Here is a 27,447-nt window from a genome sequence, read left to right on the forward strand (position 1 = left end):
CCCACGCACTAACGCAACATTAACGCCGTTGGGGCCTTCTTTCCTGTTTGTCTCTACGCGCACGTGACGTCACGAGCACAGTGCTCCATTCGTAAGCCTTCTCCTTTCCCAGAACTGATGAGCGGGCACACACCCACTCAATAAACTAGAGGCGGGCGAGAGAAAAAAGAACTAAACAAATAAACAGGTAAAAAGCAGGGCGCAACCACCCGCGACAGACGAGCACGAAACAACAAAAGAGGCAGCTTTTTGTACGAGAGGGAGCAAGGAGCAACAGGAACGGGGTGAGACTACACACGTGGCGCCTTGTGTTTTTGCCCACTTTTTGTTTTGTTTTTTTCCCCTTTTCGAGCGGTGGTCATCGGACAGGTAGACATAGATGACGATGCGCACACGCACACTTTGCGGATGTGTTTCTGAGCTCACCCGAGGAAGGCGGGCGCCGTGCTGGGGCAGTCATCCACGGGCAGGTGGGCACGTGTTCCGCGAGCAGCAGCCGCAGCTCACCACCGTGCCTGCAGATGGGGAATAAAAAAGAGCGACGTCATGCGTAGTACATAAGGGATTCTCGCGCCCTTGCCAACCCTTTGAAGAGACACTTATGTTGCGCGGCAACGTGGATCCGATTTATCAAGACTGTCTGCGTCTATATGGCAGAGAAAGGGATGGTTACTAGAGAAAACAAACAAATGCGACAACTCCCTTTCCCTCTCGCCATCTCAAGCCCCCCCCCCCCTTTTTTTTTTGTAGCTAGTAGCTAGGGTGCCTCAATGCGGCGGGCGAGGAGGAGGACATCGAGGCACCTTATTTGCAGCCTTTGCCCTCGAGTAGTTTGTGACTAAGACATCTAGACAGGTACTCGCCAAAATGCAAATATGTCAATCTATAGATTAAAAAGGCAATTTGACACGTAATGGTCGGCCGCCTTTACTAATAATATGCCCGGCATGAGGATTGGCTGGAATTTTCTCTTGCGAACTATTATTCACGTAAGAGCACCTTGTGTGTGTGAAGTTGGGCCCAGAGTATTAATATAATGATACTTAGATGGCGATTAAATATACGCAGATCACCATTCAAATACAAAACGATTAGCAGCCTTCTGGCGAAACTGTGAAATTGCGTCCGATACCCAATTTTCCCCCGCCGCATCCTATCAGTGAAGTTTCATGCGACGTCCAAGACTTTCCCATTTCCCGTTCCTTCCAGCCGTTTACCATTGGCCGGCCGGCTTCACTGATAGAATGCTAGGTGTCCTGACTGACCAGCGATCGTTCTTAAGTATACCGTCTTTTTTGAACGCGTGTCAAGGGTCAATTTAGGAGAATGCGTCACAGCTCGTGGCCCTGCCAGCAGGCACCGACGTGCACACACGCGCGTGCAACGATTAACGGGACGCGACCGGCAACACCCGGCATCTTTCCATCAGGGGCGCCCTGCGAGTCGATCGACAAAAGGACGCCGACGCGAAAGAAAGGCGCGCATACATCATCTGCGTGAAGCGCGGGCGGAGAAACGTCCCCCGAAAGACGGTCGGCCCCGGCGAGAAGGGCGCGTGGCAAAAGCGCGATGCGCACACAAGTGTTGGCGGCGCGCGGCACGGATCCAGGCCATGCAAACGCGGCGTCTCGTCTCGTCCTCTCCGCGCGTCAGGAGAGCGAGGAACCGCGCGACAGGAACTTGACGTCAGGCGCCGACCTCGGGGGAGGAAGGGCATGCACTCGCTCGCCAAAGGTATGCGAGCTCGCGCAAGCGAACCGCATACATACGCGGGCCGAGCACGGCGCTTCGGGATGCGGAGGCACACATTGGAAGAAAACAAGAGATGCATGGGGCGTAGCAGCATATATCTATCCTACCGACTGCGCTCCGCACGACTCCATGGAGCATATGGCTCAAGTCGAAGCAGCTGAAGACACGATCAGGATTGTGATTTGGGCTCGTTGGGACGACATCACGAATGCATTTAGTGTATAGCGCGACTAGAGTATACATGGACGCAAAGGATCGAGGAACAGGACCACACATCGAGCGCTGCGAGTGCACGGCTCGTTCTTCCTCTGCATCCACGTACCATACAGTCGCGCACAGTAAAGGCATTCGTGAAGATGCACGTTACTACACCAATCCACGCGCGGCGCAATCAACGACTGACCTATCGTAGCAATTAACAGCTGCACCCCACAAGTTTTCAGCAGATGCCCTCAGGTCCCGACAGTCAGCTAGCGCAGCCATCTTTCAGACTGAGGCTAAAGATTGTAGTAAACAAGGCCGAGAGAGCGGAGGACGACAGGACCTCGGTCGTTTTGTCTTCGCTAGCTCTTGCTAGCACGCTTTTTCACTTTTACAGCGTCCCGCAGACGCGCAGCAAGTCTTTTCGGACGCGGCGTGACAGTGGCAAGAACTTTATTTGGTCCTGAGAAACTGTGGGACGCGGCGTGCCTTCCATTTCATGCTCTGCTGCTGAAACGCGGTTACATGACACTTGTGTTTCACTGAACATTGTCTTTTACACGCCGAGGAGGATCCATAACTATGGCGTTGTGCTATACTGAGCGCAAGTCAGCTATATAACACGCCCGATATATCGATCTCCGGCTGCGGCGGCCGCAAATATCGTATGAGGAGGGACGAATGCGGAAACAGTCGTGTATACACCTAACTTCGGTTTCACGGAGAATAATTTTATGTATTGAAATTGTTCACCAGGCGGAGCAGCATAAAGTGTAACAATGCATGAGCGCATTCGAACCGCTGCTACAAAAATTCGTCGAATAATACTAGGCTCGGAGCTCCTGCACGCGGCCCAGCAAGTCACGTGCTTGATTGCCCGCCGCGTGGCGGTCGCAATTAGTTGGGCAGAGAACACTTAAGATGGCGGGGGCATATTAACGAGTTCAGGTGGCCGAAATTACTCCGGCACCTTAGAATTAGTACGGCGTTCTTCGTAATTCACAGACGTTAGACGCGATGAATTATTATTAGGCATGAACACTGCTAACATATCTGTCATAGGAAAGGCTTTCGAAATGTTTTACAGCGTAGCTTTATTAAAGCATGGAAGGCCAGCGCGGTTAAAAATAGACTGCAGAGAACGCACTCACTAATAATGCAATTTGCTGCGAACGCGATAATATTCCTTACGGGCACAGAAATCGCAACACACGCAGTGAACATGCCACAAATAAGTGTCACCGTCCCTATATATAAGCATGAGTGACGATGCTTCATAACACCGCATCTTCGGTTTCCAAGTCGTATAAGCACTTGGCACTGCCTACACATGCACCGGCTGCTGTTATACAAGCATTCCGGCTAACGCCTTTCATCGCGTGAGCCTCACGGAGCGCACGGCCTTTCTTACAACACATAGACGGCGTCGCTACTAGGCTTTAAAGAAAGAAAAGAAGATCGAGTGACAGCTCGATAGGTAGGAGGAGAATCCGCCATCGAACGGTCGCAAGCTGTCGCTCCGAACGCATCATCCCACACGACAAGGCGGCTTTGGAGAAGCAATCCCGACATGAATCGTACTGATCGAAACAAAAAACCGCTCGCCAGCCTGGCGAAAACTCACACCGTTTAGTGGAACAAAAAGGAAGAAAAAAAATGAAGGGATACAGCGCAGCAGAACAGAAGCGGCGGGAAAGCAATGCGCATCGACAGCATATAACACGGAGCAAGGCCACTACACCGATCCGACAAGATTGGGTCGTCAGCGTGTAGCAGGAGTGTTCGCGCTGCCGCCACTGAGGGGGGGGGGGAGCCCCGCCATTATTATAGAGCGAGCTGAGAAATGAACGAACGACCTTGGGACGGGAAGAAGCACTTCGCGGATTTCGCGTCACTTCCCCAGCCGGGGTGGACAAACAGGGGAGGCAGAACGGGTGGGTTGAACTGCAAGGGTCTTCCGTCCAATTAATAAACTGAGAAGGAATGTACAGTGGTCGGCGGCTTTCATCCACCACTACGGCAAGGGATGCGAGCAAGGGCTGCTGCGCTATATATACGCAGCGGCGTGTCGCTGGGCGGCGGGTAGAAAAGAGGAGCAACGCAGGGACCGACGGGGCTTCTCGTCCCTATAGAAACGCGGCGGCGTTCAGGTTGATCTCGTTCGAGCTAAGCGAATGTGGCCGGCGTCGCTTGGTCGATCCCCGAAGCGACGGTTGCGGCATTCGTCGCCGACAACGGCTGTGTGACAACGTCGAAACTGACGCCGGAAAAAAAAAAAAGAATCAAACAAGCCATTGGCGATTTCTAATGTAACACATAAACCTCACACACAAAAAAAAAAAAAAGAAAACGGCAAATATTGTAGTTAACGGACCAACTGCAGTCAGTTTCGCTTCGCAACCGATCGTAACAACCGCGATCACCAACTGTAGTTGCGCAACTGCGGTATAACGTGAGGCAGAGGTGCGATGCGCCTGCCCGCGTGACATCATATCAGACACTCACGCCTGCTGACAATTATTGGTGCGCGCGTGCGCGCGCACCGAACGACTCCTTCGCACGAGACAAGGTGCACCTTGCACCTCGATGAAGTTGGTCGGCAACAGAAGCGCCATTATCCCGCACCTGAAGCTCGCCTGGAACCACCAGGGCGCGCAGCATACGGCCGAGAGGGGGCTTTACCGAGAGGAGGGGGCGGTGATCCAGCGGTGGTGGAAACAAGAGATTCGAGCCACGCGGAGGCAGCGAACACACACCCGGGGGTGAGGGGGGTGAGAGACAGACACAAGTCGAACAAAGAGCGGTACGTGTCCGGGCTACCCGAGAAGACTTTTCCGCAACTCGATCCGCGGCGCGGGCCGACGCCTCCGCCGCCCACCAACACATAGCAAGACGCAAGCGAGAGCACCGTCGGTGGGGATGTTGCACCGCCGAGAGACCCGCGGGTGCAAAACGAGTCCGCGCACGCACGCATAGCGCGATGCGAGGGGCAGAGGACGAGAAAGACGAGACGTCTCCAGACGCCGGGCGAAATCGAACGCGCGAGAACCGTTGGCGGTTTACACAACAACGGCGCAGCAGGGAAAAAAAAAAAAAAAGGGGGGTCGAAGACAAAGACCAAGAAAAGAACGTAAGAAAAGGACGAATGTTCGTGCGCGCCGAGCTTTAGGTCTACACGTGCCGAGAATCGGGCCGACTGCCTGCCTACGACGGCGACTATAAAATCGAAGGTACATAGCGTCGAGGAGGGACAATGCCGTGAGCCGTGGTGGACAACGGGGTAGTGAGTCGCTTTCCCGTCCACGTCTGTGCGTGCCTGACGCAGGGTTGAACGGCCCCGAAATGAAGTGCGGCGCAAGGCGCGACAAAACGCGCGGCGGCGCTGGACGTTCTGTCGCGACAGAGCTCACGCCACCTGAAACGTAATGGTTCGTTGGGGTATGTACTATGGGGGTGGGGGATCTACAATTCCCACTTGCTTTCTTTTTTAACTGTGGATGTACGGGAGCCAATCACCCTTTCTTTTTCATTTTTCGACCAACCGCGGCAAGAAGGCCAACACAACCGTCCAGGCCGGGACGCAAGTAGAGGAAACAGAGAAGTACAAGGTGTCCCGTCCCGTTCATGCCTCGGGCGGCTCCTCTCAAGCGCCATATTTCGTGCCCGTGACAGAGAATTCGGACGGCTTTCAGACGATAGCCCAAATATCCCCGACTGCTCTCTAGTTCATTCTATTGCGGTCTGTATTTCTTTTCTTACCGCTCCCCATTCTTACTTAACAAGCTTTCTCAGTCCGCTCGACAGATTCTCTTCGAACCGAGGACGTGCCCAGCCTCGCTGCGTGGCGGACCCAGTAATGAGGCGCATCCGTAATATGAGACAGAGTGGAGATGAATTCTTCGACTACTTTATATAAAAGCTCCTCATTACATCGCAGGCGCGCAAGCAATGGCTATAGGAAATGCCATTAGGCTAGTAAAGGGTCTGAAAAAGCACAAGGACGTTTCCGTCGCCATTCCGAGCGCATTAAGGCGACGGCGAAAACAACCACGAAAGTGTTGGATTAACTGAACACCCGAGACGACTGTAAATAAGAACAGAGGCCGAGCCGGAGGCCTACAAATGGGAAGCCGGCTTTCGCCGGCGCTGCTGCTGCTGTTCGTGGGCGCGCAGCGCCAGCGCGGAAGAAGAAGAGCACAACAAGGAGGCGGGTAGGCGATGCGTGGCGTGTCGCTCGCGCGCGCCTTTCAGCGATGTGCCGGTTTGCGACGCGCAGGTGCGCGGCGTGCCTTCATCGCCGGCGGCTGCGAGCGGTCCCGCGCGGTACGATGGCCCCGCGGCTAGTGCTATACTGCGTGCGTGGCAGCCGAACTGCAGGGCAGATATTCTTGGCCGAGGAGAGGCCTCGCTGCTGCTGCTGCTGCTGCAACCAGCGGCGGGAAGAAATACCTGCTGCGCCAGCAGTGCGCTGCTTCTCACGGACGCCTCCTCCTCCTCCTCGGTTGCCTCCGCGCAACACACATGCTCGCCTCACATTCTCGAGAGCCCTCGACACGCGATGAAGAGAGAATGGGAAGCAAAGACGTCGACCCTATTAAGGCCACGACCACAGAGCCATCGGCTGTGACGTTGAGGCATCATAGCGCAGGTCACGCAATTTAGCTCGAACCACGTTTTAACGCGATAGGCGTCAAGGGCCCCGTGTCGCAGAAAATCCGGCGTCGGCGTCCGTGGCGGAGAAATTCACGCCGAACCACCCCTACCATACAGGCCCTCCACGTGACGCATGGCGTTAGTGAACAAAAATAGAATTTCTCAAAATAAAATCCGTCAGAAAAATCGTAAAGTACGACTTAACTACAACCGACATGATAGCGTCGGATTGTAATTTGAACGTACGAGAAAACATAGTTCTACGAGTAAACTCAAACACGAACCCCTTTTCCAGCATTTCTACCGTAACAACAGCGGCGTGCTCGGGTGGGTTACTTGCGAAAACTCCATCCAGATGGCGCTCGCCTCCACGGCAGCGTAAAACGGTAGCGGCGCACAAAGACGAAGGTGGTAAAAAAAAAAACTGCAGCTGCAGGGAAGCCTGATAAGCATTCGGGGATCTTTGAATGCTAAAACGTCCTCCAAATTTTGGACACACACGCGCCTCGGGGCAACAGCAAACAATTAATAAAATGATAAAAAAGGTCCTATGGCCTTCACATTTTGATAAGGGACGGCTTATATTACCCCTGTAAAAATGTCTTCCCATCAATGCATTTGTGTTTAAAAGTGGAGCCGACTTTAATGGGATCGGTGTAAGCTTGGTCTTTGTAAGCTGGCTTTCCCACGTTGTGGGTTGCAGTGAAGCCTACTCATGAAGAAAAATGCGATGCGAACGGATCCCGATAACGCTATCGCGTTCCACTCTTAAAGCCGAAGCTTAAACATCCTCCAATTTTTTCCCGACGCTTCGTTCCAGTATAGCCGGCGAGAACTTAGCTATATGCATTATATCCATGGACAACGGATACGCAGCAGACGCGTAATTTGAGACGCAGCAGCCATTTTTTACTATTTCTTTTGGCTACTTCTTGGCGAAACGATGACACGGCAAATATACTGAAAGGTCGCTTGGCGCTTACTACTATTTTGGCCACGACCGACACAAACACTTCGGCTGCCGGTACCGAACGCGCGCTTTCGATATCCACTTGCAAAAATGTTGGTGCGCATGCGCGATAGAAGATATTTCATCCAAAACATTCTCGACCACACGCTAGTAGAACTAAGTATTGTTCCCAGTCAACGCAAACTTGTTCTTACGTCACATAGCCAAAGTCTGCACAACCCTATACTCCGCGCCATCGGACAGCAGCTATATACGGTCGTAGAACAGAATGGAGCGGCAATCAACGGATATACCCCGCGGGGCGGTATAGTCGCGAAGCAGCGATTGCCATAGAAGAGAGAGCCATACAGTTTGCTACAAAATTACCGAGAGTGATACCTCGCGTTGGTGTCTGCGGGAAGTTCAAGTATAGCGGTTCAGCTATACCATGGGAATGATCGGCAGTATGCATGTATTTGCCCACACTTTGCAGAAAGTCGATCATTTTCACAAAAATGTTGCCCTCGAAACGCGCAACAATTCGTAATTATGCGCATGCAATTCAACTTAGTGCCACTATGCATTTAGAAACCAATATGATTCCTCGCAAATTCGGGATTATAAATCGTAATAAATAACGCCACGAGAAAGCGACAGGCGCGGACATTAGACAAATCCACGCAATTCTCATCGTTCTCGCGGCAGCCGAATGATATGCCAGCGCCTGATTTCCCTCCGATAGAAAACTTTAATAGGAAACTACGGATAGAGAGTCACACGTCAAGTGAAGTATCCGAGTGCACGAGTAAAAGCGCCCGCGAGCTGACAAGTTCGCGCGAGGCAAGAGATGGAGGGGCAAAAGAGCGCGCGGTGATGGCAGCGGCAGCTCAAGCGAAGGATGAAGACGCGCAGAAGAGGCGAGAGAAGCTCTAAGGAGAGAGAAGGACCGAAGCGCTGCAGGCTGCTGTGTGTTCGAGTGCATGAGTACGCGAGCGCTGCGCAAGACGACGACGTTCTTGCGCCCCCGCCGACGTCAATGAAAACGAGGCCGGCCCCGGTTGCGGGGTTGCCCAAGATCCGTCGCCAAAGGCCGCCCGCCGCCCACGCGGGTACGAGCTGCCAAGCGGCGAAGGATTGCGCCTGCGTTCGCACCGAAGACTCTGTATCCGATACAGAATATGCAGAAAAAGAAAACGCCGCAGGGCTCAACGCGAACAGAAAAGCCCGTCTTTCTATAGCATTCTAGAAACGTGGAACCGACGTGCTGCCCGCTTTCGCGGAAGCCCGGCGGTTCGCGGGTCTCCCCACACAGCGGCGGCTTCGCCGGAGAGAAGCACGGAGGAATGAAGTACAAACGTTCGCCGCCGGGGCTGTGACGCGAGCGCAAACCAGGGGCCCTAATCTTACATCGATCGCTTCCGGGGATACTTTCGCGTGATGCAACACCACCGCTAGCTCGACGACGACTATAGAGAGCGCGCGCGCGTTGACGTCACCACGCTTCAGCCAACCGCGCTGTTAATGTAGCACTTGACAGCTGCGCGATGTGGAAAGTAACGATGACGTGTGTGGGCGTATAGCGCCTCTACCCACTAAGTTTCTTTTCTTATCCGGTTTAGCAGAACAGAGACCCGATCGGTGGTTCTCCGAGAGTAACAGAATATAAGAATGAACGAAACAGGAAAGGAAGCGCGATCGAAGAGCGGCAGAGATTTATATATGTGACGACGAGATTACGAGATTGGCGGACAAAGAGTGAATTCACTTGACGCGGGAAATGGGTAAGCGGAGATCTTCGAGAGGTGCATTTTTGGCGCTGTGGATTCAATTAGGCTAACGATGCATGATGGGCAGATCACAGTTCCACTGGTGGCGCCAGCGGAATGTGCAGATGCATGGAGTGATACCGAAAAGTGAGAGACCAAGGACAGGGCCCCAGACCATCTTCTTGCATAGCAACCCCGTATAGAGAAATGAATCAGGACACTTCACGAGTCTGCAATGCCGCTTCACGAAGTTCAAGGGAGCATGCCGTCGGTGACAAGTCGGGATTCCCGATGGAATTACGACTTCCGTCACTGGAGTGTTCCTCGAGTCCAGATTAAAAAAAAAAAAAAAAAAAAACCGAACAGCCGTGAAGCGAGGGGCGTTTCCGAAGGCGGGTAATACGCTTAGAGTTACGAATTATGACTGGACCCCTGCATGAGGATGGTGGGCACTTCGAGGCATCAGGCGCGTAGTTTCACCAAACTTTTCCTTCATGCAAGAAAGCTAGCTTGTCGGAGGCCAGTATACATGCAGCACCTCATGCTAACAGCTCATCAGCCTAGAAAAGCCGCGTAGACGAACTCTTCCACAGTGTAGATAAAGGCGACATACTTGGGTACCCGATTGTAGTTCCACTGCACCTTTTTGAGCACGCGTGAATCAACTGCATTCACGTCTGCTCTCTCTCTCTCTCTCTCCCTTTCTTTTTTTCACCATGCCCTTCACACGTGTAAGGTAGCAAACAAAGTTCAGTCAACCTCCCTGCCTTTCCATCCCTCTCTCTTTCTCTCAGGCTCATCTGCGCTGCACAAATTTTCTTCTCATGTATGGTCGACTGCCATTACCCTCTTATGGCTTAGCTTGAATGGAGTAACTTTTACGCGATAACCGAGCATACATAGAAATCATTCGGCGAAGGTATACTTATACTGCACGAAAGTTACCTTTCCCCTGCCTACCACCCCCTGCGCAATAGCTTTCATATTTGCTATAATTATTTCCTTGTCGCCTAAGGTTCTGAGCGTCATATCTGTGGATAAGACGGTCGTCACGCCGCCAATTTGCACGCATTCTTTTTCCTTAATTATATATACGGGCTCTAGAGGTCATCGTGTTCAGCCGGCGTCGAGATGAACACGTCAGAGAGCACAAGCGGGAAATAGTACAAAAGATCTTTTCTATAAATAATGACGCACGGGGATCATGAGACTCAACTGCGTCACCATTTATTAAAGGCAACAATCGTGGCGACCTTTCCGGCACGGCAACTGAATGGAGTTCCCAGCGTGGCACGTCTAAAAGAGAGAAAGAGAGGGAAAAAAAAAGGAACTAAATTAAAGTGAGGAAATTACGCGGGCGTAATCAGGGTCCGCAGCAGTGAGCCAGCGGGATCGCCAGCCAGCCTCGACGATTTTCTCTACGTCTCCTCCCCTAGAGCCGCTTCGTGTACCACATCACTCCGCGCGCGGACGAGCGAATTAGGTTAGCGTAATGGACTCGCCGCGACGCACGCGCCACCGCCGCCGCTTGACGGGCCCTAAACGCCGTGGAGGCAGCGCAGCCGTCGCTGAGGCAAGAAGAAACTACCGGCGGCAAAACGGGGGTACAAACTACCCGCGGGTACAAACTAAACTGGCGCTGTGCTGAGAGCCTCGGATGCACACGCGGACGCTCCAACTCCTCCCGCAAATGTAATTTGCAGCCTGCTGCAAACGGCCACGGGGTCGCAGAGTGCTGCATCCCGGGTTCGCGCTCACGTTGCACGCGGGTGCACAGAGAGAGAGAGAGAGAGAGAGAGAGAGAGGATATGAAGAGGAAGTTGCACACATGATTTCGTGGAATGACGACCATGCAGAGAGAGAAGGCAGAGAGAGCAAATCGTTGGGAAATGGCACATAGTTTCCTGGAAAAAAAAGATTTAGTACAACAGGGGGAACTCGGAAGCTGCAGGGACGCGTGTTCAGCTAGTATGTGAATGAAGGCTATAGAGTGCACGTAGGAATTTGTCTTAGACCTTCTACGCGTGTGGCTGCGAGCGTTCTCGTGACAATATTTATTCCGCTTTATAACGTCATGAATTTCAAAGCACTCACAGTTCTCTATGCACGGCATATGGCAATAGGACTGTGTGCACATTCCTAATCATCGCGAATCGTTACACTTACAGAGCAACAGTTCGTAGAAAATTTGCAATGTCGAAAGCACCTTTTGAAACCGGGACGATCTAAGCTTAGGTAAATCTAAACGCATATGATATGTGTATATATCACCTTTACAGCTCCCGTAGACGCTATAAAGTTCCCTCTGATAATGTTTGTAGGAAACTGCATATGTGGGCGGCGGCACGCGGTTGAGGCCCACGATAAGCGTCTTTATCGAGCTCGCAGTCGACTGCAGCATTTCCGTATAGACAATACGCGGCGGCAACTGTTTAGGCCGGGTGTGTTATACATAAGTCAGGCAAGAGTGATTCTCGCAGCGTGTGAGAGCGAGATTGGGTTTGTGTTAGTGGAAGACGAACTTAAAGACAAGTATATCGCATGGTTCCACGCCCGTAACGGGAACCCGCGGCATCAGCGCTCACTGCGTCGTCGTTAATTTAGACATCTGCTCGCGGGCCTAAAGATAATTTTCTATCGGTAAAGATATAGACCGCATGCATCGTATTCTAAATATTTGAGCCAAGGACTAAACTTTGCTAGATTAGAAAACTTCTACTGCGCCACAACGGCTTATAAGAGAATGTACATTAAAATACATAACGTCGTGCTGACGAAAAGGCGTTGCGGGTTTCGGCGCAAAATTCTCAAGAAACGTAACTTTTATCTTTATTTTCTCTTCCGCTAGTCAACATTTAGCAGTCAGACATTAGAGAAAAAAATTTATTTCTTGAATTTTATCCGTGCCAGAACTACGATCTGATTATGAGGCACGCCGTAGTAGAGGGGACTCCGGATTAACTTTCGCCACCTGGGTTTGCTTAACCAGCATCCAATGGAGTGTACGCACGAGCGTTGTCGCATTTCGCCGGGGCCCCCATCAAAATGCGGCCGCCGCGGCCAGGACCACACCCACTACTTCGAGCACAACGCAACACTATAGCCACTAAGGTATACCACGACGGGTAGCAGTTAAATTACCAAAAATAAAACTTTCAAATAATTAATCTTTATAATCTGACTCAGTGGACCCTCGTAGGTCTCCCTTTAACAGCTCTTCAGGCGGCTGCAAAGCACCGTACGACACACGGACAGGACAGGTCGAAGGCCCGTATCCCCGCCTCATCTCGAGAACGAAGGCAATATTACGGAGGCAGCCCACGCACGTGACAGAGCAGCTGCCGCACTCACACTGTTGCTATATGCATGCCCGGCAGCCTGTTTGTTATCGTAACGCGCGCACGGATGGTCACGACCGAGCGAACTGTCGGCCGCTTGTCGTGCTGCTCTCCGACGACCGCGCTAGAGGAGCTGGGCGTCTACATCTCTTCGGCGTAGAAGCCCAGCAGAAGCGCAACCGCTCACTCACCCACCCTCGGAGCACCGAACAACCTGCTGCCTTTTCCAAATAAACGAATCCGCGCAGTTCCGAGAGCGCGAAAAAGAGCTCGGCGCAGCGAGCTACTGCCACACGCCGCCATATGCCACTATATATGTGCTCATATATATAGAACCGCGCGAAAACTATACAGAACAAGAAATACGGGCTCAAAGCTTTGTTGTACGGGGCGAAAAGCAGGCATGGTGATGACGTAAGCAAGAAGCTAGCCGCGGTGGCTGTGGTGTAGTGCTATACTGAGCCCTATAAGTCAGGTGTATATATGATTCCCGGAAGCGGCTGCCTTTTCCCGAAGAGAGGCGGAATGCAACACGGCAGCTGTTCTAAAATTTCGATGCACGTTAAGACAAAGAGATTCATTTATTGGATGTTTGAACGACCCAATTAATCAATAAATTATTCAGCTGGTCTTGCATAGACTCCTTTGAATAGTATGCGAGAAAAGGGAGCTCTGGTTTACTACCAGAACATCTTACTACTGGTCACTGCCAAAGACGGACTCAACGCCGCGTTCTGTTTGTGGAGTGAATTATCTGCAGAAAGAACAGCAAGAAAATCTCCAGTGCCACGCTATACACGCCCTGGTGTGTGTCCTTGTGGGTTCCGCTAAAGTGAACACTACGTATACAAAAACACCAAGAGCAGTTTCCCAACTATATATCCTCTATGGCCGGAGGCAGAAACACGAAGAAACGTCCGAATACATCGTGGGGTATATAACAGCGACAAGCAGCATCACTGCGAACGACACACCGCCGGCAGCACGAACGTGTACGCACCGGTGCAATTGTCAAAGCAGAGCGCGGGCAGAACGCAAGTGGCCCACATTCAAAAATCGACGAAAGCTTTAGCCACCGCGGTCTTGGCGCCGGACCAAAGGTGTCGCAATAAAAAAAAGGGCTCGAAATAAGCTCCAACGCCCTGCACCTTAAAGCGCGGCGCAGAACGCGTTTACGCCATCTTCTCTGTGGGCGAGACACCTGAAAGCAGCGACTCGCAAGCGAGGAACTCCGCTTAGCGTTTTCTCCCTTCATCGTTCTAATGCGCACCGTTCCAAAGAACGGGCGGTCAAACGGTGCTCCTTACGCAAGAAAGCTAGCCTTAAAAAAAATTTTTTTTTAGCCAGCGGGAAGACCAAAAGATCAGGTGATCACAAAACACGACCGCAGCCATATAAGGTCTGTCTGAGAGCAGAGGGCGAAATTAGCCGAAAATTCCGCTGGGTGGCCAGGGGTCAAGGCAGTCCTAATTTTTCGAGCGACGAACAAGGCACTTCCGGGGAGTAAGCGCACGGAACAGTCTCTCTCTCTCTCACCCATCTCCTTACCAAGCCTCGCCTTTTGTCCTCCGGGCCAGTCTCAGTGCCTCAGCGAGCGCGTAGGCGCATAACGAACGTTTAATGAGGAAGTAAAAAAAAAAAAAAAAGAAAGAAAGAAAAAAACAGTATGCGCAGAAGGAAACCACAGCGCCGGGCATCGCAAGTTCATTTGTATGCCGCGCTGTGGGCCGCGCTGACAGGACAAAAGGAAGGAGACGGTCGTCGCGGCGCCAAGGCGCCGACCCCCACCACTTCACCCCCTCCCTGTATATACCCTGCTTGCTCGACGAGAGCGTTCGGACAATGCCCTTCGCGCTCTGAGCGAGGCCCAAGAGCGCGCGAGGCGCTGACCGACCGACCAGCCCGGCAGACCAGCGCGGTATAGGAAGGAAGAGCGCACGCCGTCCGTGCACGGCGGTCCAGAATAGCAGTTCGCGCCTTCGCAGCGCGAGCTCGCCGAGACGGGCAAGCCTTTTGAATGTTCGTGCGCGAGCGCGGGCAGCGGCCGAGTATTTTAGGCGCTGATCGGCGCGCGCAGAGACCACCGTCGGGCTTTCTCGCGTTTGTGCACGCGTGCAGCTGGCCGCTTTCTCTAGCGGTAGAGGCCGCGAGCATGACCTGACGCCGGGGCAGTTGGCCTGAGTATAGTACCAGGCCGCACGCGTTCTTCGCGAGGTCTTCGCCGAGAAAGTTCTCCAGAACTAACTGTCGGGAACGTCTGAACACAAGTATATAAGTACACATATGCCGTGACGCGTGCTTCGCATAATTAATAGTTCAAGCCTCAAAATCGCATTGTCCGCGCACTCAGTGTCCGTCCGAACACGCAAACTTCATTAGCTAAGTAGAAAAAAACGAACTGTGGGAAAGAACGTGCCACAAACAGTACGTGCTGTGTCAAACAAGTGAATTACGGTGAAAAATATGTTCTTGTCACGAACCTTGTATGTAGAACGCATAATAGCATTTTCTCATTTTCTCATCCCCTCCTCTATACTTTCAATTCTCTGTCCTGCAATCAAATAAACCTCCCTTTCTGCTGGCTGCCATTAAGGTACCTGCCGCTTGACAGCAGTGCGTCCAGCAGAAACTTCCTTCCTATACTGCTTGTACAGTTTGAGTAAACTATATTACTATTACTATATTGCAGCCCAGTATACTGGGCTGCAATATAGTAATAGTAATATAGTTTTCGCTGTCTGTTTACTTCAGTCGCATGTGCACCCGCACCGCGCACAATATAAAGGCATCCACACACAGCATAAGGCCACGCTATACATAGTGCAGCATGTCTTGAAGTTCGTTTTCCACACAAGAAACCGCGGAAGAAATTTGCCGTAGTGCTGCAGCACAACACGTTACTGCTCTCTACTAACTAACTAACTAACTAACTAACTAACTAACTAACTAACTAACTAACTAACTAACTAACTAACTAACTAACTAACTAACTAACTAACTAACTAACTAACTAACTAACTAACTTATTTACTAACTAACTCCTGACTGACTTACTCAGAAGTAATTTTCAGCCCGCGTTGTCTTAGCAGACACGGAGGACCGCTTTCAAGTATTTACGTACAAGCCTTATAGACGAATTAGAATGAAGGATAAATAAGAAATGCGAAAAAAAGGAAATAAATGAAAAGAACTGTGGCATACAGTTAGGTACATAAATCGATCCTGCATCAACCAGCACGCCGTTCTTGAGAAACCTCGCATTGACGCAAGTTTAGTTTAGTCAGTCAAGTGTGCGTCTCCATGAACAGCCACTATAAACACTTCAGTATACTGAAATACGTGTTCAGTGGCTGTGTATGGAGATACTTGACTATACGTATGTTATATGGTATGGAAGCTCGTATTTAAGAGAGCTTTAGACATACCGTACTACAGCACGAAACCGCTCCTGGCCGCCCGTACAAGTGTTAGCCAAGGCAAGATCACCAGGTGTTGACCATCTCGTGTTATTTAGCGTTAATCCCAAGTTCCGAATCATCTGCTGAGACACCGGGTTGTCCTGCAGCTGCTGCATTTAGCCGCACAGAAATATTTACCGTACGCTAACACGACAGGACTGAAGTTTCTTACTGATACTCCAGTAAGAATACTCCGCTAGAAGGGTGGACTTCTTTTCTCGCTCCCCGATTTCCGTGCGTCCGTCCGTCCGTCCGTCTGTCTAAGACATGCTAACCCTTATAAGTACTATCAACCAAAAAAGTTTACGGACCAAGGGACCTGACAAAAAGCTGAATATATCCTCAGCCTCAAAACGCAGCCTGGTATTCCCCATTTCCAGCCTCTACTGGTATACGCGAACAACATTGTGATGTACGGTATTACTGGCTACTTTAAAAGACTGCTCAGATATTTAGCGTTTTCGAGATCCCGTGGTCCGTAAACTTTTTTTGGTCGATAGTACCTTTCACGACAGGTCACGAACGCACTCTACACCACCGCGATCTATACACGTTATGCGCACACGCCGGCAAACGTGGCGAACGGGGCCCCGCTCGCTTACGCAATTGCACAGCCCGAAAGTTGTGGCTTCGCTTTGCTCTCTCGCGGTGAAACTGACCACGCGGCCCATCTGGGCGGCCTACATTCTGCAGTCGTTGCGCAGAAAACTGAAAAATAAAACGTAAAGGGGCTGGATGAGGGGGAGGGGGGGGGGAAGAAGAAAGGTAAAAGAAAGGATAAAAAAAAAGTACCAAACTCTCGTACGATCCTCGCAGAGTCTTAACAAAAACACGCGCGGGGGCATGGGCCAAGGCTAAAAAAAGCAGGAAGCGAATTCGCCCCGCCGGCAAAGGGGGCTGCTGCCACGCGCGCTCTGATATAGATGCGCGCGCACCCCGACGCCGACGCAAACGTCCTGCATAAGGAAACCGAGGAGGCAGCGTACGACGAGCGGAATAACAAACACTTGCCCAAGCCAGTGTGCTTCCGGTAGAGCCGGCGGCGTCTCCGTTCTCTCTCTCTTCAAAAAATGACTCTTTCCTTTCTTTGGTCCTTATCTCTTTTTGCCAAGAGATACAGAGAACGCAGAGAACGAAATTGCTGTCGGCATAACATTTCGGATGCAAGTTTAACGTATTGCGTCACACTGTACCCGCTATGCGAGAGCGGCACCACGGCGCGGGAACGCTATCGATACCGCTGCTAAATAAGAGAACAGGACGACGCTGTAAGTGTACGACCACGTTTCTATTAGGAGCGCTAATTTCAGGCGCTGTATACCGCAGTGGAAGAACAGCAGGATCGAATGCTTGAATGAATAACAAAGCGTACTATGACACCTAAACACTGGTACACTAAACCATGCTTCGTAGAAATTGCCGGCTCGCGTATATGTATACCTTCAGCATAAATTGAAACGTGAACAGGAGAGAAGCAACCAGAACACCTATTACGCTTCATTACGTGGAAGCGATGGTTCGTATAGCCGGTTTCCAAGCATTTATGGAGTTCCACATGTACGTTTAGAGCCTGAATTAACTGTGTTGGAAACGTATACGCGCACGTGGACACGCAACAGCGCATGCGATCGAGTCACTTTCAACTTATTCCCGTTTGAACACCTGGCACACTAATTGACCTCCGTGATTTATTGTCCACACATAGCGTATATACAACGGCCGAATAAAGTGCAACAATAAAAGACGACAGTATATCTACAATTTATAGAACGTCTACAAACATTACCAGCAAACCTCTATCGATTTTCCATACGAGATTAGGCAGGCTATGAACTCGCCCCAATGCGCTCCAATAATTGACGCAAGTAAAACAGAAACTAAGCAAGGACGAGAATCTTGACAGCCCCAGCTAAAGCTGCACAAAACTGGTTAAAAAAAGTAAGGCCCGAAAACGCTATTAAAGTGAGCTCGCTTTAAGGATGGTACAAATACGGTCGTCAAAGGTCTCTGCATAAAGCTACCAGGCTAGCAATACTTTCGAAATCTGTACAATAAGTATACCTGTCACATCGGAACATTTCGTGGCATCATATACGAGTGAAATCCGCCGCTGAGTGTCAGTTCGGCGGTTCCCTGCAAAACGGAAAGCGTCGATTGAAGTTATTGGCAAGGTCGATGGACAGATGTCTATACCTAAGAAATAACGTGCCCGCGATAACCCCAAACGCATTTCGTATCTCGCGCATGCGCAATGGAGACAACGCTATAGCAGATTCGTGAATTTTTGCGTAAAATAAAGCAATGCATGACACCGAATTAGCATTCTCAGTCGTCACGAGCCAAGACTCCATCCAAGACGAGCATGAGGGAAAGACGGCGGTTTCTATGACAGATGGCGCGGAAACGCCCATATAACATTTAAAATAACGCGCGCGCGCGCACACTCACACACACACACACACACACACACACACACACACACACACACACACACACACACACACACACACACACACAGAGAGAGAGAGAGAGAGAGAGAGAGACAGATGCGTTAAAATGAGTGGCGACTCTGCATTGTGCATTGTTTTATTTTTGAAAAGTGCTATCGAGGCTCGAACTTCGAGGCAGCGAAATGGGCCCAGCGAACGCGCTCGGCGGCAAGTGCGTCCTAAATACGGCGAATGTCGAGAAATAACGGCTCAAAGTGAGCTCAAAGCTCAGAGTGTCACGCTGGCTAAGCTTGCCCGCGCGACGAGGGTACAAGTGACACGAATGTCGTTCCCCTCCTGCAACGGCAATAGCGCACACGAGCTGGAGTATACGCATAAGACGCCCATATATAGGCGCGTTACGCGAGCGAGTCGCCAGCCGAATTAGGCTGTCACATCCCGGTCCGCGTAATGAGAATGCGACGCAATCGCACCGGAGTGTCGCAAGCGCAGCCCCCGCTCTAACGCCACAAAGGCCACTACGATACGAGGAACCGTGACTTGACAAGGATGGATGGCACGAGAAACGGGGCGACGAGAAGCTTACAGGCTCGTCGAGACACGAGCAACGAAACGACGGTGGCGTTCGCGGTGATAATGCTTTCAGACCCTCGCTCGAGGAAATTGCTGCCATCGACCACGCGACTATTGCGATTCTGCCGCAAACCGCGCACACATGCACGCAGAATCGTTGCGGCATATAGCTCGGTGACTGTGCCCGTGAAGTCATGCTGCCCCACCACGAGGCCGCTGGTTCGATTCCCCACCGCGTGGAGCGAAAGAGAGAAACGGAACGCAAAGAAGATAAAACGTTGCGGTCAGATTTTAACGAGGACAACTGTCCCCGAAGATGTTTTTTTTTTTTTTTTTCGCTTCTCTCAATACAGTGAATTCAACCTTCGAAAAGAGCTGACTCCTACTTCTCCCCAAGGCATTTTTTCCCTCCAGCTTGATACATCAAGCTGGGGCCCCAATAAGAGATAGAAGTTTAATCAATGATAAGAAAGGCTTGAGGTGCATTTTTTCATCGAGAGCTGCAATGATCTGAGGGAAGAAAGAAAGAAAGAAAGAAGAAAGAAAGAAAGAGAGAAAGAAAGAAAGAAAGAAAGAAAGAAAGAAAGAAAGAGGAACAAGGTGGGTGACGATAACGACAGAGTTAGCAGGCAAAGCACGTAACGGACAAGTCTACTCATATTATATTGGTATCCTTGGCGTTACTCTACAGGTCTAGTTTTCAGGTCATCCAGACCTCACTTGATCATTATATATACAGGGTGCTTCAGCGAACACTTTCAAAATTTATGCAAGGTTGCCTGTGGCAGATAGCCCAATTCTAGTTATTGAGCTGGTCTACTCGAAGAGGCGGACATTACTTGCACGACAGATTGAAATGCATAATCGACTAATCAACAAAAATTCACTAATTAAGTTTTTAATTAAGTACCTGATGGCCCATTTTGCAATTTACAAATTGTAGCCGTGGAGTTCGCAAGGCGGATCCACTTAAAACGAATTCTCGGGATAACACCAGTTTCGAGATATTAATTCCCGAACTTTGCGGAGAAATGCATTGGCGTTCCAGTTAATTTTGTGCTTCAATGCACAAAGCGACGTTTTGTTAATAACATAACTGGAAAGCCAATGCATTTCTCCGCAAAGTTCGAGAATTAATATCTCGAAACTGTGGTCATCCCGAGAATTCGTTCCAAGTGGATCCGCCTTGCGAACTCCATGGCTACAATTTGTAAATTGCAATATGGGCCATCAAGTAATTAGTTAAAAACTTAATTAGTGAATTTCTGTTAATTATTATATTATCCATTTCAATTTCTTGGCCAAGTAATGTCTGCCTCTTCGAGTAGACCAGCTCATGAACTAGAATTGCGCTATCTGCCACAGGGCAACCTTTAAGAATTTTTGAAAGTGTTCGCTGAAACACCCTGTATGTATGTATGTATGTATGTATGTATGTATGTATGTATGTATGTATTATATATGTATATATATATATATATATATATATATATGGTTTTCTGAACTCTGTAAGCACCAGTCAAATGTGTAAAAAAGTACGGGCCAGAACAAAAATACGCAAGAAAAAACAAACAACAACAAAAGACGTCAACTGGCGACAAAACTGTTCGCCGCGATTTCAGCAATGCCGCAAATCACGGCATAAGGGTAAGCGAATGAAGAAAGAAGTCGAAAAAAAAAAAAAGTTAGTGTGCACGGGAGGACAGCTGTAGCAAGTGAGTGGAAAGACAAACGCGCCAAGCGGCACCTGAAAGTCTAGGGAAGCCTCTGAAACGCTATCTTTGTTCTCTTGAAGAGAGGGCGAGAAACAAGCGGGGAAAATAAAGAAAAAAGAAAAAAAAAAAGAAGGCCGTTGATTGATGTGGGTGGCAGCGTATAGGAGAACAAGCCGCACGGCGGCGGTGTACTTCAGTTGCTGCCTGGCCGCAGAGCATGAAGCCAAGTTTACGACATTTGTAAGCGGAATGTATAGCGCACGGTTGCGAAGAGCGACTCGGAGAGAGCACACGCCATGGTCGCCGCGGTGTCGAAGCACCCGCCGAGCGTCATTTGCAACGTTGGCTACTGGCGGGAGCTCTCGCAAGTCCCGTGACGTGTATACTATATACACATCGCTGCTGGATGTCGCATATCTGATAAGCCAGCGGTGCTGCACTTAGCTCTAGCATGCAGTACGCAAAGGAGGCTTTCTGGGAACGCCGCAATTCGCCGCATGTTCGCGGGCGGAAATTTCGAAACCGGTGCAGCACGTATATCGAGATACCGCGGCCATGCCAAACAGTGACTGGCATTGATTCCACAGTTACAACATGTTTCCTAAACTAATTCAATAGTTACGTAGTCAAGTTTGACTATATATAGTGATATGATCACCTCTCGCGGCTATCCAGCGCCTATATATGGTATTACGCTATACCGAACACGCGAGGTGGCGGCCGGAATCGATTCAGGGCCTCGGCTTCCATCCGCGCATTCCGGCGCATCATGCAAACACTTTCGTGTACCGAGCTTCGGGCGTACGTTAAAGAAGTCCGGGTGGTCGAAATCGAAACGACGCCCTACGCTATACGGCGTCTCTGCGAGCCACGCAGCGTTCCATTTTCGTATTTCGTACACACATTTCCGTCATCAGCTGCGTTACGTTTGCGCAACATTTGAATTAACCTTTACGCATACATCAAGGAAAGCTCCGCTCAACACTGATTCCTACATAAGTCAGATATATATATATATATTAAGTATGGCGTTTAACGTTCCGCAACTGCACGCGGTACACTATGAGCGACTACGCAGTGGTGAACTCCGGTTTGACTTTGACCACTTTGATTTTTTTTTTTTTACCCAATTAATTCTTTGGCGCTCGCCACGATTCCAGCGCGAATGTGGCGGCGTCTCCATTAGGGCAGCGATGGCCAGGAACTGCGGGCAGGTGCCAGGCAACCTGTCGTCTACTGGCTTGCGATGGCAAAACCATTCGCTAGTATTAGTTACACTGCCAATCTCTTGTTCTGCCAGGTCAGAAGCGAAAGCGAACCGCATGACTCGCGCTTTATGCTTTAGTCAAAGCCTATACGTTGTAGGCTTTGATTAAAGTATAAAGCGCGAGTCATGCGGTTCAGGTCGCCCTTGTTGGGAAAGAAAGAACGAGCAGAAAGAGAAAAAAGAAGAGAAACAATGTTACAGAATCCTTTAGATTCGAATACATACGCCATACTTTAATTTCATGTGAAACCAAAACCATTACTTCTTTCTTTCTCTGTCTCTCTGTCGGTTTCACTTGGAGCGCGATTCGATACGAGCAGAGCAAAGGAGCGGGGGATTGCATCTTCCTATACGCAGCATTTCAACATATACGACGGCCTTCTTTCCTTTTTTTTTTCTTTTTTTTAAATCATTATTAGTGTGTACGTAGTACATTGGCGCAAGCGCAGTCGCCGAGAGGGCAGGGCGCTCGTGATGACGACAAAAGCGCGCGCATGCTGCTCCGGCTACCCGCCCCCATCTGCAGCAGTGACTCTCCCGCTCTATCCAGCAAAACTTTGCCTTTTATTTATTTTTTTCTCTCTCCTGTCGCAATCGCAAATTTTCTTCATCGTGCGCGTTGATCCGCCGCAAACGATTCTGCGCATTCCGACGTGTTCGGCAATTCAGCGGACGGAAAAAAAGCGTGTGCTTCCAGTCTCTCAACACAGCTCGTCGTGCCGTATTAAGCTGACTCTCGATCCGCGACAGCGCACAGGTATCCGCTGGCCGTCTTGCAAGTGGAAGGGGAGGGGAAAGGGAGAAGGTGCACGATGATAATCGTGTCAGTGATGAAAGAAGAAGGGCGTCAGAATTATGCAGACCACTCGCACTGTGGTAATCGATGCTACGCGTCTATAGCTATCCAGCACCGTCTGGGGTCATCATGCAAAGCGTCACCAGAGGGACCATCGTTTTATGTGAGCGGGCGTGCGCGTCACGACAGCAGCAAGACGACTACGATGTTATAGTATGACAGCGATGTCATGACGACTATACTTTTTAACGCAATAAATTGCTTACTTCAGGCGTTTTGAGTCCGTCCGTCCGCCTGTCCATCTTCTTACGCCGACGCAGTGGCCCAATTTGTTTACCACCTTGGACAGTCTTCGTCACGCCATCGTCTTCACGCACTCGTCGTCATCCTATTGTCCTCACGTCATCTTAGCCACGTTGTCGTCGTTACATCATCGTCGTCGTCATTTAAGAATCGTGATCTCATTGTCGTCATGCCACCGTTGTCATATACCACGTTTGTCGTTCCAAAGACGTCATTTCATCGTCGTCACATTAACAGCCGGCGTCATGCTGAATGGGCGACCTTGGCAAGCGAGTGTCATAGAAAAACGGGCCGCCGGTACCGGAGACACTGTATGTCGCATATAATAGCCGAAGCAACGGAAGTCCCAGAATGACCACTATACATATTTTAAACAAACGCGACTTCAGCAATACCGTGTGTCGCTACACTGCTTGAAGGCTTATCGCGTTATACCACCGACAGCAATCGTGAGATGAGTTCTGCCGTAATTTCCTTTTTTTTTTTTTTTTCGTACTTCAGCGAAGAAACGTTACAACCTGTTTCGTTTCGACTTCGGCCGACCTCGAAGGCGGCACAGCGTCTGAAATCGCTAGCAGCCACGACGGAAGAATGGGAGAAACTGACACGCTCTCGCTTTTATAAGCAACTTGGTATGCGACGAGATGCCAGACGTCCGAGCCAGCTCGCGCTTGCGCGAGAGATGTATGCATGAGATCGTGGCTCGAGCATTGGGATGTTGTGCTGGAAGGCTGCAGTGTTCACTCCCACCATCTGACGCTTGAATTCTTTTGTACTGAAGAGTACCGAAACAATGAGAGATTGGAACCAACCCACCGCTAAGTGTTTGGGATGAGCCAAAGAACGCTTCACATTAAACAAAGAACATTTAGCCGATCTGTACAAATTGAGTAATAGGTTGCATCCACATGCAACCAAGAACCGAAGCTAAGCAGCATTGTGCCAGCTGGTCATGAGTATAATTGGTTGGAATGAACCGCTCGTGACTACCCGAATGCAGTTGGCTCCGATTCGGCCATGCACTCGCTGACAACCTACGAGTTAAGTAATAAATAACCCGGTCAACAAATAAACAGTCTGTCACGTGCACCTCCATGCTCCAAAACGTAGTTCCCGAGATACGTCGATGTAGGCGGTGTTCAAAATACCGACTCTTACAATCGCTTCTGGCGCTGGCAGTACACTAAAACATGGACTTCGAGATTGGCTTCGTTACTCCGAGAGAGCCTCCGCCATGGCGTCGCGGAAATGAGCCAACGTTATTGGCTGGCTCGTCTGTACAAATTCCCTTTGAGTATAGGGCAGCGGTGCATTTGCCCCGACATTCTATATAGCTCCTCACTGCATATGCATCTATATATACGCTATGCTTAAGCTTTCTTTAAGTACGCGGTATACCGCTCGAATTCTCTCTCCTCGCAGGGTTCAATAATAAGCGCAGAAATACGGCACGCCGGCAAAACTAGGAAGAACCAAGGCCCACCCGAAGACGCCTACCGTCGCCCACGTTTCAGCGACGGGTGACGATCGCTCATAGCGTATAATTTGAATCTTTTTCACAGTGGTATAGTGTCTTTCTCTCGTGCATCGCAATTCGTCGATTCTCTTTTGTATCTATACTATATATAAAGCGAGATCAAGACGTCGGGCTCTTCGTACTTCCCTTTCTCTCTCTCTCTCTTTGTCTAAACATTAAAGTGTACAGTATCGGATGAAAGTCAGCCCGACGACAATTCGTGCCGCAATTCGTCTTCGAAGTGAACGTCCTGGCGGCCGTTATGTATACCTGCCAGCCTCGTTTCGTAAGAATAACTTCTCCATTATGCGGTCGCATTCCGAGCACGCTATTGCGCAGCTGCGCCACGTGCCGGGGATTCAATGTAAGCGAATAACAAAAGGCGCTACACATATACACGAGCGGTATTCGCCGATATAAGCAGGGTTCTTTCGCAAGCGTCGCGGGCTGAACCGTTCCATAACCCTGCGCTGACCGTGCGCACAGCGACGCCTTTTATGGATCGAAACTCTAAAATATCACAGCACTTACGGCACGACACGTTGGGCCCGAAATTATTGGAATTAAACGATCGTAAAACCTGTACGAAGATTGAACTGCGGTTCTTTAGCAGTAGTCGAGAGTTGGCGAAAACTTCCCCGCGTCCGAGGAAATTTCTTCCGCTTAAAAAGGTGGCAGCTGGGTTGCAGCGACTGCGGGAACTGATATTTGACTTCCTTCCTCGGATTTATTTGCGTGCAACGCACGGATACCGTATTTCACGAACCAAGAATATTGCCCACAAATCTGTTAATAAAAACACTGCATTTTGTAAACGTGGATGGGAAAAAGGTGAGACCTATGTTCGCGACCTGTGAAAGCCTCCAAACGCTTAACTAATAAGTATTTAAGTAATTTTCCTATACGAGCCGCCGTCCCGAGATTGCTGCTCCTAGAACATCGAAAGGATGCACACACACACACACACACACACACACACACACACACACACACACACACACACACACACACACACACACTGAATTGTATCATTCGTTACAATATATATATATATATATATATATATATATTGTAACGAATGATACAATGACTTCTGAGATAACTATTTATTGGGGCGAACTTGTGCCCGGCAAGTAAATAAATTAAATAGCTGCAGCGTTCCAAGCAGGAGATCAAGAAGCCTCTTTTTCACGAGCGGCGCTTCACTTCCTCTTCTTTTTGACAACGGTCACATATATTCGAGTGCGTGCGGCCAATGCACGTGCCATTACGTCTTCGTCTTTTTTTGTTCTTACTAATACGCCGTTGTCCTCTTGGAGGGCGCACGAACCTGCGCGCGTTATTTAAAGACGGTTTTTGTCTTGCGTCAATATATATATATATATATATATATATATATATATATATATATTACGTCATCAGCACGCCGGCTGATCGCAGCTGACCAGGACAGACGAAAGACCCCTATTTAAGCGTCAAGCGGTGCGTTCACTATATACTCGTACGGATCGCCAACAGGCGTAAACAGGTACGTGGCCCTGTAGCTTGTTAGCAGAAGGCACAGACGCAAGGCACAAGGCAGCGACGTGCGAGCACGTACGTCAGACAGAGGTTCCTCGCTTTTCTCTCGACTGAAAAGGTCTGCAGTGTCGGTCAACTAACGCCACGTGTCCCGAGATTAGGCAGCGTGTAATCGCTTCGTAAACGGCCGACTCAGGTGCCCGACAGCGCCGTTTAATTGAAGGACAAGTTCTTTTCCCATTGCGCTTGCTTTTTATATCTTCGCATATCATTCTTTCATGATAATTATTTGGTATTCCGGTGAAGACTGTTCTCTGAAATGAATGAATGAATTAATAACGCAGGAATAGGTCAGTGAGTCAATGATAGTTTTTTTTTCCCCCACTTCTTAAAGCGGGAAAGAGGTGCGTGACGCTTGCATATCTTAGGCGTGCTTCCATACGTTTCCCGTGGAAAATACTAAGGGTAATATTTGTCTAAACACCGACGAAACACTAACCAAAGATTCAAACAAAGGCTCGAGAGCAGGCCGACGAACACCTACCAGCTATATAGAGCACATGCACCGCTCGACATAAAGTCATCAAGGGGACACCCGGCGAAGTAAGCACGTGCTGCCACGGCCGTCGCTGCCGCCGCCACCGCAAACGTCGCAGGTCAACGCCGACAGCTGCACCGCGCGCGGCGCACCGCATGGCAATCGCGCCAGACGGCGGTGGCGCGCCCAGACAACGCCCACTCGGCGCTCTCCATACAGGCGGCTGGCTGGTGCGTGGGCCACTGTACGCCCCCCCCTCGTTCTCCACCCTCCTCGCCCGATTTACGACGCGTCTGTACGCGAGGCCACGCAGCACTGCATGCAGTGCGTATGCAAACGATGCGGCGCTCTGCATGCGCTCTTCCCCGGCAGCAGCTGCTCTCTCCGTTCACGACAAACCGACACGCACATTAGGCAGTCTGGCACGAACAGCGCAAGCGCGCCCAGACCTGCGGGCTTCGGAAGCTGCATCAAGAGGTTCCCGGATCAGGTACTCAGCTCGGGCTTGGAGGGCAGCGGTGGTTACGTGAAATGGCCGAAATAAAATTTGAAAAAAAAAATCAAATAAATACAGGAGATAGATTGCTTGTGAAATATATTTTCTATTTATCGCAATGCCCATTATATTATCACTATAACATATACATATAT

At 50.1% G+C, this 27,447-nt stretch overlaps 1 protein-coding gene across 6 annotated transcripts in view; it reads right to left on the reverse strand.

Annotated features, from left to right (window-relative positions):
* The window catches only part of LOC119441840 (tyrosine-protein phosphatase non-receptor type 4), a 356,409-nt gene that overhangs the window by 259,648 nt on the left and 69,314 nt on the right, over window positions 1–27,447 (reverse strand). For all 6 annotated transcript variants that reach the window (XM_037706473.2, XM_049661658.1, XM_049661657.1 and 3 more), the window contains one exon: window positions 427–515. The gene's annotated coding sequence lies outside the window, so the exon portion shown is untranslated. The remainder of the gene's footprint in view (window positions 1–426; window positions 516–27,447) is intronic.

Source organism: Dermacentor silvarum, chromosome 2 (assembly GCF_013339745.2).
Source record: "Dermacentor silvarum isolate Dsil-2018 chromosome 2, BIME_Dsil_1.4, whole genome shotgun sequence".
Taxonomy (NCBI): Eukaryota; Metazoa; Arthropoda; class Arachnida; order Ixodida; family Ixodidae; genus Dermacentor; species Dermacentor silvarum.